We start from the raw sequence: 12,339 nt of genomic DNA on the forward strand, positions 1-12,339 counted from the left end.
CACTTCTAACTATAAGCCCTGGCCTGGCCTGGGTCACTGCGTATTGGGAACGAAGATCAAAGATTTGCTCGGATTTGGAGGAATTCATGGCCACCATGAGGTAGGTGTTTCATCACTCTGCTGGAGCCAGTAAAGCCTCGGACTGCCTGATGAAGATTCAACAGGGTGGAAGGTCACCAGCTGACTATGCAATTGTACTTCAGATCTTGACCCAAGAGAGCGGCTGGAACGGAGATGCCTTCACCACACTATACTACCACTGACCTTGAGATGAACTGAAGATTGCTCTCGCCTTGGAAGAACCAGCTGATGGCTTAGAGGTTCTGATCAACCAATCCATTCGTCTCGATAATCATCTGCCAAAGTATAAGTAGGACAGCATCAAGAGATCGAAGCAGGCTGGCCCAAGGCCGGACTCAATGCATCATTGATCTATCCCCCAATCTCGGACGATCGCCAGGCCGCCTCCTACTCAGGATCTTGTCAAGCTCATGCAAATTGGCCCCATAAGAATCTCTACCAAAGAGAGATTCCCGTGTTGGAGTTGAGGTTGCTGCCTTTACTGCGGAGAAGGTGGTCACATGCAGACGAACGCTTGAAACTGCAGAACTGTTCAGATCGTCCGGTGTTGGGAGGACTGTGATAGTAGCAGCTACTTCTCCGAACCTCACAGAATTTGGTGTCTCACTAAGGGTACAGATCTCCTGGGGTATGAACCAACAAGAAGTGAATACTTTTTTGGACTCTATGGCAGTTGGAAATGTCTTGGACTTGGGAACTGCCTGTCAGCTCAACATACTGCTGCAAGTGTTGAGTCAGCTCATGCCCGCAAGTGTTTTGGATGGCTGTCCACTTGGTTCTGGGCAGATCCAGCAGCAGACATTGGTCTTGCAGATGAGGATAGAAGATCATGCGGAGGACATTAATCTCTTTATCACTGAGTCTCCTCACATACCCCTGATCCTCAGGCACCTTGGCTGTCCCAGCATAACCCTTCCATGAACTGGAAGGAAGGGAGGGTCTAGTCGCTGCAAGAAGGTATGTGTTCAGCTAGGTGTTCCCACAGACCTTCCCAAGAACAACAGCTGACAAGGGGGCAGACCTGCTCAGGGTAACCTGGAGCCTTCAGGAAACCCATCCCTGCTTTCAAGGAAGGACAAACAGGCCCCAACCAATAAGCCCGTGCAAGTCCCAACCCTGTCCAATCAGGGGTGTACTGGAACTAGATCTCTAGTTCAGCAGCAAAGCAAGGAGATGCCCAAGCAGTTTGGAACTCCAGTTGCTCGTCCAAGGGGAAGGCTCCAAAACGGTGACCCTTGGAGCCTAGTCCCGAAAGCACAGGGACCATTTGTCATGCCTTGCTGCCAATATCTGAGGAGACAGACACGGATTTGGACTGTGATTTGGCTTCTGTTTCCACTAAAGACTCTTATGGACCTGGGGAAGACTCTGGGGTCTGCCAAAGCATCCCCAATACCGACACAGTCTTAAATATCATCCTCAGAGGAAGGTTCAGGGGTAATTGCAGCACCCAAGCTGGTAGAAATCCCTTCTGTTTACAAAGATTTGGAAGCAGTCTTTAGTAAAGGAAAGGCCTCGACTATTCCACTGCACTGACCCTGTGGCTGCAATAGATCTACTACCAGGTACGTGTCCTCTACGGGGCCCCGAAAGAAGCACTATGGAGGAATATATTAAGGAGGCTCTTGCCCTGGGATTCATTCGGCTCTCCACCTCCCCAGCCAGCGCTGACTGCTTCGTACGAAGAAGGACAGATTCTGCGGCCTTACATTGATTATAGAGGGCTGAATCACATAATGGTCAAGAATCTTTACCCTCTTCTACTCATGAACACTGCTTTTGAGATTCTCCAAGGGGCAAGAGTATTCTCGAAGCTGGACTTGTGAAGTGCATACAACCTGGTTCACATAAAAGAGGGCGACAAGTGGGAGACGGCATTCAACACACTGACAGGGCACTATGAGTACATGCCCTTCGCCCTTGTGAACGTGTCAGCAGTTTTCCAGGCCTTTATAAATGATATGTTCTGGGATGCTCTCTATAAGTATGCCTTTGTCTACTTGGATGACATCCTAATTTTCTCGAAGTTCAGCTGGTCCAGATCCTACTTCAGGCTTTGGTAGTCTTCCTCACTGTTCACTACACCCCAAATCTTAGTGTCTTTTGCAACTTTGCTGATGTAATTAACCATATTATCATCCAGATTGTTGATATAGATGACAAACAATGGACCCAGCACTGTTCCTGCAGCATACCACTAGTCACAAAGCTTTAGTCAGAGAGGCAACCATCTATAGCCACTCTCTGAAATCTTCCACAAAGCCTCCAATTTGACTCCTGTAACAGAGGCATCACCTGTGTTGATGCCATTGCCCCAGCACACCACCGCATAAAAGATTGTACTGGTGACAACAGACTGGCAAAACATGTGAAGGAGAGGCCTGCATACTTCAAAGGACCTCAGTCTCCTCAGAAAGTACAGGCAGCTCTAGCTCTTCTTACACACAGCCTCTATGTTGCTGCTCCATTCAAGTCTGTTGTCCAGGTGCAGGAACATTTATTACCCTTTAACCATCAGGCTTCTGAACCAGTGTGGATAGTTTCATTTACCTCAACACTGAATTGATTCTACAACCTGGGCTCACCTTCAAGGCCTCTACAACTGCTGTTTTCAATATTATTTATCTATCTACTTATTATTATCAGATTTGCATCATTTGTCTTATTTTGCAAATTGGTTGTTTTTCCATCTTTGTGTGTAGTTTTTCATTGATTCTGTTATGTTTCTTTGTATATACTATGAATTTGTGCAAGAAAGTGAATCTCGGGGTAGTATACGGTGACATATACATAATTTGATAATAAATGCAATTTGAACTTTGAAGTATTTTTTGTCAGTCTTCACTGGGGAAGACGCCTACAGAATACCATAAATTTGAAAAGTGTCAGAGGGCAGAAGTGAGTACAATCACTATATTAAGGAGCAGGTGCTTGGGAAGCTGCTTAAGGTCCTCTAGCAAAGAGTGGTGAGTGCCAAAAGATACCACCTGAGGAAGTAATGAGAGCAGATTTACTTGAAGAAGTGTCCAGATGATCACTTGAATGACTTAGGCATGCCAGAAATTCAAGACAGTTGGGACACAGTAAGTGTACTCTGCTGTTAGTACAGAGAAGAGAGAAGGTGCTTGAGAAGCTGAAAGGTCCAAAGGTAGATAAGTCACCTGGACCAGGTACCTACACCCCAGAGCTAGAACATATACAGGAACAGGCCCTTTGACCCACAATGTTGTGCCGAACCAATTAAATTGGTAATCAAATGGCTAACTAATCTGTTCTGCCTAACATTGTCCATATCCTTCCATATTTCTCATATTCCTGTGTCTATCTAAATGCCTCTTATAAGTTTCTAATAAAAAAGTCCCCTACCAGTCTTTCGAAATAACTCCCTCTCACCTTAATTACATGCCTTTTGGTATTAGACATATTAACCCTTGGGAAAAGACATTTTCTTTCTCGTCTTCTCTATGCCTCTCATCTATATACTACTAAAACTCTCATGCTCTGCCTGTCTGTCTGTTTGTGACCTCCAATTAGCACAAACAGTGCAATACAACGGCACTTTTATTGGCTAAGTCGAATTAAAATGCACTAACTTACAGAATGCAGGCCAAATTCAGGGTTATATATTCATATAAAATTGCTCATTCGCCAAAATTCAACAGGCTGACTTTCACCCGAGACCCGATCGGCCATCATGGAAATCGGGACGCAACAGCCCGACGCATGCGCATGGCCAGCCTCAGCAGCGAGACTTACCAGAGCAAAAGGGCAGGGCAGCTCTATTCCGAGGAGTCACATTCTGCTAATCACCATCAGCATGTGCAGGTTTGGGACAGATCTAACTGCCACCCATCAATAAGTGATAATTAAATCTTATTGTAATGACGTACTTAGAGACCCATAAAACCCTTTGTTGTAGTCAAAGGACAGCAGTGACTATATCACGTCCATTTAGGAGAGCGCCAACAACATCATCAAGAATAATCAGCATCCTTTGCTGTTAGTGCTTCATACCTTCTATCCAACATTAGCATAAAAAAAATGGTCAGCCTAATTATGCCGCGTGGAAAGGGAAGGGGGACATTATGGTCAAGAGATGACGCCAAACGTCGTCAGGAAGCGGCAAGGAGAAGGAGAGAACAAAAATCAGATGAGGCCAGGGCCGCATGACTCCAGGATCAAAGAATCAGGACGAAAAAAGATGAGAGAAGAGACAGAGGAGGAGAGGCATGCACGTCTCCAGGATCAGAGACAAATAACAAACAGCAGAAGAGATGAAGAGACGGGGGATGAAAGGGCTGCACGTCTCCAGAATGACAACGAGGCACAGGGTGGCAGATAAACCAGAAATGATGACATCAAAAGTGTCCTTTGTTAAATGAGGAGCAGCAATATTTGCTTTGCTACGCGTCGTTCTTCTTCAATAAACTGAGGTTTTCCACTTCAGTTTGCAAAGCAAAGCGATTCCAATAGCATTCAGGAAAACTTAATGTTCATTCTGGTCACATCAGACCGCACTACCCTCCTCTCAAAGGGTGCCCCCAACGGGTCACCCCGTTGCCTAGTACTCTTATAAACCTCTATCAGATCTCCCATTAGCCTCCGTTGCTCCAAAGAAATCAACCCTTGTTTGTCCAACCTCTTTATACCACAGAAAGAGGTAGCTGAAGAGATTTTGGGGGCATTAATAGTGATATTTCAAGAATCACTAGATTCTGGATTGATTCCGGAGGACTGGAAAATCGTAAATGTCACTCCACTCTATAAGGAAAGAAACAAAAGACAGGAAATCGGTAGGCCAGTTAGCCTTACTTCAGTGGTTGCGAAGATGTTCATTATTAAGGATGAGGTTTCAACATACTTGGAGGAACATAATAAAATAGGCTGAAGGCACCATGGTTTCCTTAAGGGAAAATCTTGCTAGACAAATCTGTTGGAATTCTTTGAGGAAATATAAGGCAAGATAGACAAAGGAGAGTCAATGAATGTTGTTTACTTGGATTTTAGAAGGTCTTTGACAGGGTGCCACACATGAGGCTGCTTTCCCCATGGTATTACAGGAAAGATACTAGCATGGATAGAAGATTGGCTGACTGGCAAGAGGCAATGTATGGGAATAAACAGAGCCTTTTGGAGGGTTATGGAGATGGAAAATAGGAAGAGGAAGATGAAGGGAGCGGGAGGGGGAAAAGAGGGCACCAAGATAAGTATAATTTTCATTATTTCCTTCAAATGTATTATAATAGATTCATTTAAATTTCAAAAAGTATTCTGCAACTCCACATTAATAATAGTTACAATAATGAATACTCACATGCTTTTATTTTTTCAGCTAATCGGGAAGAGGATTCGTTTACAAGAGAACACAAATCTCTTGTGGCATTATGTCTAGTGACAGAAAAACACAAATTACATTTTAGCTTTAAATCATTTTTTACTAAGTTACCTTTCTAGCTTATAGAATTGGTCCTGTATGGTGTATATATTCCATAATTTTGCAGAAAACTTAAAATTCTGATATATTGTCATTATAAATCATTGTTATATTAATCTAATCTTAATCTATGTATTGCAAATAGATGTAGGAAAACTTCCATATCCAAATCAAGCTAATTTTGATTTTCCCCATATTGTGAATTGAAGTTCAAAGTAAATTTATTATCAAAGTACATGTATGTCACCATATACAACCCTGAGATTCACTCGCTTGCGAGTATTCTCAATAAACCCACAATAATAACCATAACAGAGTCAATGGAAGACGCACAAACTTTGGCATTTACCCAGTGTGCAAAAGATAACAAACTGTGCAAATATAATAAGAAATAAATAAAAATAAATAAATAAATAAATAAGCAAGCAAGCAATAAATAACAAGAACATGAGGTGAAGAGTTCTTAACAGTGAGTCCATAGGTTGTGGGAGCATTTCAATGATGGGGCAAGTGAAGTTGAGTGAAGTTATCCCCTTTGGTTCAAGAGCCTGATGCTTGAAGGGTAATAACTGCTCCTAAACCTGGTGGTGTGAGTCCTAAAGTGTACCTTCTTCTAGATGGCAGCAGCAAGAAGAGAGCATGTCCTGGGTAGTGGGGTCCCTGATGATGGATGTTGCTCTGCTGAGACAACGTTTCATGTAGATGTGCTCAATGGTGGGGAGGGCTTTACCCGTGATATACTGGGCCATATCCACTACCCTTTGAAGGGTTTTCCACTGAAGGGCATTGGTATTTCCATACCAAGCTGTGATGCAGCCCATCAATATACTCTCTGTTAAGAGTAATTTTTTTTGGGTAGATGATTTGTTTACACTTAAATGACTTTGGCCACCAGACTTCTATTTTAACTGTTTGACAATGCACTTCCTAAAAGGGTGTGAATACCAGATGCTTCTGGCACCTGATGCTGTAGTTTCGAAGACAGTATTATCTATACATTATAAATATTAATTGTTTTCTATGTTAGCACGTAATGCCAAATAATTGTATTGTAGATTAAACTAGCTGTGGATACCAACCCAGACATGTTGGCGTTGGAAGGAAAGGATGAAATCCGAAGGTGTGATGTTTGTATGTAGCTTCAAAAGGAAGCATTGTCTATAACCTTTTAAGTAGCGATTGCCTTTGTGTTTAGCATATAAATATCGAGCCCACATTGAGCTAGCAGACCTTTCTGCGGAAAGCGTCTCCATCCGTAAGATGCCTGCTGTACCTCTTTGTATCGAATAAAGAAGCTGCTTTGTATCTACCAGTGACTCTGTCTCTCCGGTAATTTATACTCTTCACTACGCATCATGTAGTTAATTTCAAATGTAATATTACTGAGATAAATCAACAGACTAAAAGGTTATAGTAATAATAGCAAATTTGTAACTTCAACTAGTATGCTAGCGTTTAGGTGCCCTATGGAAGTACCTCACCTACAGTCACTCTAAAGATTTTTTATCCACTCTCCAGGATGAACACATCTTTAATAACACACGCGAACCTCTATATTCAGTAAAGGCCTCATGATTGACACCCATTCACCACCTTAAATATTCATGTTCTCCAGCACCGGCACACATTAAGGCTGCCCAGATATATTCTTCTCTGAATAAGACACAGAACATAGCAGGACTATGTCAGAACAGATAGAAATATGCTTTGTAGCCTGGTCATATGGAAATTAGATTAAACCCTTCAAAAAGATATTTTATATTACCAAGACACAACATAGCCTGCAGATACTGGAAATCATGACCAATAAACATAGAATTCTGGAGGAACTCAGCAGGTCAGGCAGCACCTATGGAGGGAAATAAACAGTTGACAATTTGGGCTGAGACCCTTCATCATGTCTGGAAAGGGAGAGGGCTGAATCCTGATTAAAAAGATGAGGGAAGGGGAGGAGTAGAAGATGGCAGGTGATAGGTGTATTCAGCTGAGAGTGGATGGGTGAGTGGAGATAAAAGAGAATTATCTGAGAAGCTAGCAGTTGATTAATGGAAGAGGTAAAAGGCTGAGGAAGAGGGAATCTGATAGGAAAGGACAGGAGAACATGGAATAAAGGAAAGGAGGTAGGCAAGCAGAAGGAGGAGGGTCAGGTCATCAGGTTAAGGAAGAGTAACAAAAAGAGTGTGAGGGCCACTAGACTGACGGAAAAGCAAGTGTGTGTGTTTTTTGTCCATGGGGGGGGGGCAGGTGGGTGACTGAGGGAGTGGTTACCGGAAGCTAGAGAAATCGATGTTCATTGGGAAGAGAGGTGTCAGAGATGGACCAATTTTATTTTGCCACCAATCTTAAGAGGTTACGAATTAGATCAAACATGCAGTGGCTATCATGCATACAAACAGCTCATAGGCAATACTTAGAACATGATATCTACAGTCAGACATCAGACTTGTGTAGAATATTAGAGTCAAAGAACACTACAACACAGAAACAGGCCCTTTGGCCCATCTAGTCTCTGCCAAACTATTAATCTGCCTAGTCCCATTAACCTGCACCGTGACCGTAGCCTCCCATTCGTATACCTATCCAAATTTCTCTTAAATGTTGAAACCAAACCCATATCCACCACTTCCACTGGCAGCTCATTCACACTCTCATCACAAGTTGAGTGAAGAAATTCTCTCTCATGTTCCCCTTAAATATTTCATCTTTCACTCTTATCCCATGATCTTTAGTTGTAGTCCCACCCAACCTCACTGAAAAAAGCCTGCTTACATTTATCCTGTCTATACCACTCTTAATTTTGTATACGTTTATCAAATTAGCCTGCATTCTTTCAATCTAATTGACGTTTTTCCTGTAGGTAGGTAACCAAAGCTGCATACAATACTCTAAATTAGGCCTCATCAATACCTTATACAACTTCAACAGAACACCTCAAATACTTTACTCAGTACTTTGATTTATGAAGGCCAATGTGCCAAAAATTTCTTTACAACCCTATCTAACTGTGATGTCACTTTCAAGGAATTATGGATCTGTATTCACAGGTCCCTGAGTCCTGCACTGGCTTGTCCTCCCAAAATTCAACACCTCACACCTTTCTGCTAAAAAAATTTGTTCTGCCATTTTTCAGCCTTTTGTTCCAGTTGATCCAGATCCCGCATCAAGCTTTGGTAGTCTTCCTCACTGTCCACTACTGCCTCAATCTTGGTTCTATCTGAAAATTTGCTGATCCAGTTTACCACATTCTCATCCAGATTATTGATAAAGATGACAAACAACCAGCACCAACCCCTGCGGCACCCCACTTGTCGCAGGTCTCCAGTCAGAGAATTATCCACCTACTACCACTCTGGCTTCTCCCGCAAAGCCAATGTCTCATCCAATTTATTACCTCACCTTGAATGCCAAGTGCCTGAACCTTCATGATCAATTTCCCATTTGGGACTTGGTCAAAGGCCTTGCTGAAGTCCATGTAGATAACATCATCAACTTTTCTGGGAAATTCCTTAAAAAACTCTGTAAGATTGGTTAGGCATGACCTACCATCATGCACAAAGCTATGCTGACTATCCCTAATCGTTCCCTGTCTATCCAAATACTTATTTATCCGGTCCTTAGAACACCATCCAAATCTTACCCACTACCGATGTCGGGCCTATTGGCCGATTATTTCCTTGTTCATTCGTAGAGCCTTTTTTTTTAAACAATGGAACAACACAATAGACAATAGGTGCAGAAGTAGACCATTCGGCCCTTCAAGCCTGCACCGCCATTCTGAGATCATGGCTGATCATCTACTATCAATACCCAGTTCCTGCCTTGTCCCCATAACCCTTGATTCCCCTATCCATAAGATCCACATCATTAGCTATTCTCCAATCCTTCAGTACCTCACCCATGGTTAAGGACATTTTAAATGTTTCTGTTAGGGCCCTTGCAACGTCTACACTAGCCTCCAACGGAACACCTTGTCAGGCCCTGGGGATTTATCCACCCTAATTTGCCTCAAAACAGTAAACACTTTCTCCTCTGTAATCTGTACAAGGTCCATGACCTCACTGCTGCTTTGCCTCACTTCTATACTGTACGTCTCTTGAGTAAATACAGATGCAAAAAATCCATTTAAGATCTTCCCCATCTCTTTTGATTACATGCATTGATACCCCCCCCGCCCTGATCTTCCAGAGGACTAATTTTGTCCCTTGCTATCCTTTTGCTCTTAATATATCTGTAGAAGCCCTTGGGATTCTCCTTCACCTTGTTTGCTAGAGCAGCCTCATGCTTTCGTTTAACCCTCCTGATTTCCTTCTTAAGTGTTCTCTTGAATTTCTTATACTCCTCGAGTACTTCATTTGCTTCTTCATGCCTATACCTGCTACGCACCTCCTTTTTTTTTAAAACCAGGACCTCAATACCTTTCAAAAACATAATAGATTCAATGAAAGACTTCACCCATCAGGATGGATAAACAGCCAATGTACAAGATGTCAAACTGTGCAAACAGAAAAAATAATAATGATAAAGAAATAATCAATAAATATTGAGAATATGAGATGAAGAGACCTTGAAAATGAGTCGATAGGTTGTGGGAACATTTCAATGATGGGGCAAGTGAAGTTAACCACACTGGTGCAAGAGCCTGACGATTGAAGGGTAATATATGTTCCTGTGGGTCCTGAGGCTCCTGTATCTTCTTCCTGATGGCAGCAGCAAGAAGAGAGCATGGCTTGTGTGGTGGAGGTACTTGATAATGGATGCTGCTTTCCTGCAACAGCGCTCCATGTAACTATGCTCAATGATGGAGAGGGTATACCTATGATAGGTCAGAGCCGGCTCTATTTCCTGAGACAGTCAGAGCCGTCTCTATTTCATGAGGACCTTTAACATCTGCCGGACGATGCTGAGGATGTTCTACGAGTCTGTGGTGATCAGTGCGATCATGTTTGCTGTTGTGTGCTGGGGCAGCTGGCTGAGGGTAGCAGACACCAACAGAGTCAACAAACTCATTCGTAAGACCAGTGATGTTGTGGGGATGGAACTGGACTTTCTGATGGTGGTGTCTGAAAAGAGGATGCTGTCCAAGTTGCATGCCATCTTGAACAATGTCTCCCATCCACTACATAATGTACTGGTTGGGCACAGGAGTACATTCAGCCAGAGACTCATTCCACCGAGATGCAGCACAGAGCGTCATAGGAAGTCATTGCTGCCTGTGGCCATCAAACTTTACAACTCCTCCCTTGGAGGGTCAGACACTCTGAGCCAATAGGCTGGTCCTGGACTTATTTCCTGGCATAATTTACATATTACTATTTAACTATTTATGGTCTTATTATTATTTAATTATTTATGGTGCAACTGTAACGAAAACCAATTTCCCCCGGGATCAATAAAGTATGACTATTTGCTATTTGTTATTTTGACTACTATGATGGACTGGATCGTATCCACTATTTTTTATATGATTTTCCATTCAAGGTGTGACGAAAGAGGGTTACAAAGAGTACACATAGATTAAGATGTTAACTGTCCTGTGCTGGCACCAGTGGGATCAACAGTTGATCTGCCATCTGTCTTCAGGAGAAAGAGAGATAAGGAAGACAATGGAGCAGCATTTGGAAATGTTAATGAAGAGATGGGAGAGTTTAACGGAAGGAGACACGGTCTGAGAGCTGTCAAGATCGGCTCCTTTTTGAACCCTGAACTGTTTGAAGTGTGATGGACAGGCGATACCCCAGCAGGGGGATAAAAAGGGACAGGTTCGCTAAGGCAGGACACACATGACACCCCGAGGTAACGAGACCCTGGAAGCGGTGCGTCTCCCACAAGTCGGTGGGAGTTTTTTTGGAGGGCTGGTCGCGGGACCAAGCCGTAGACGCACAGCGTGGAAAGGTACGATCGGCGGGAACCTGGTGTGTGTCTGCCCTTGCCTGGGTGCCAGGTTCACTGCAGAGGAACGATCATATCTGAAACGGAGGGGTCACAGTCGGTGACCTCAGAAGACATTACAAAGGGCTCGCCCGAAAGCTGACTGCGAAGAATATTGAAGGTCTGTGTGGAAGCCGTTTTGAATATTCATTCGCTTTCGCTCTCTCTCTCCTCCCCCCCCCCCCCCCCGTCCACCGCCACGGCAGTGATTACTGTGAACTGAACTGAACTCAATTGAACTGAACTTTGCGTCACTTTGAAACTGGTCATCTACCCCTAGACGACGATAGAGCTTGATTGATCCTGTTATCCTAGTTCTGTGTACATGTGTGTTTATCATTGCTGAACTGTTGCATTTATTATCCTTTTGATTAGATTACTGTGTTGCTTATTTCTTTAATAAAACTTTCTTAGTTCCAGTAATCCAGACTCCAACTGAGTGATCCATTTCTGCTGGTTTGGCAACCCAGTTACGGGGTATGTAACATAAGTGGGGGCTCGTCTGGGATTTTGAACGCTAAATTTGGGACGGAGTAATTGATTGGGTTAAAATTCCAGAAAGAAAGAAAAGGCAAACAGCAGAAATGGAGATTGAGGAATTTCTAAAGGTGCCGACCTTGGAGGCATTAGAGGATGCCAGGAAAGCAGAATTGGCAACTGTGGCCAAACGGTTGAATCTTGTTAAGGGGAAGTCGACAATGAGGAGAGAGGAGATACACAAAGCTATCATAGAGCACTATGTATCTAAAGGTGTGTTTCCCCAAGGGGAGCTGGAGGTGGTGTCTATTGAAAAACCTGGTGGAGATTCAGTACAGGTGCAGCTTGAAAAACTGAGACTCGAGCACGAGTTCCGGGTACGGCAGCTAGAACATGAAGAGAAACAGTTAGAACGACAA

The sequence above is a fragment of the Mobula birostris genome, chromosome 3, assembly GCF_030028105.1.
Source record: "Mobula birostris isolate sMobBir1 chromosome 3, sMobBir1.hap1, whole genome shotgun sequence".
Taxonomy (NCBI): Eukaryota; Metazoa; Chordata; class Chondrichthyes; order Myliobatiformes; family Myliobatidae; genus Mobula; species Mobula birostris.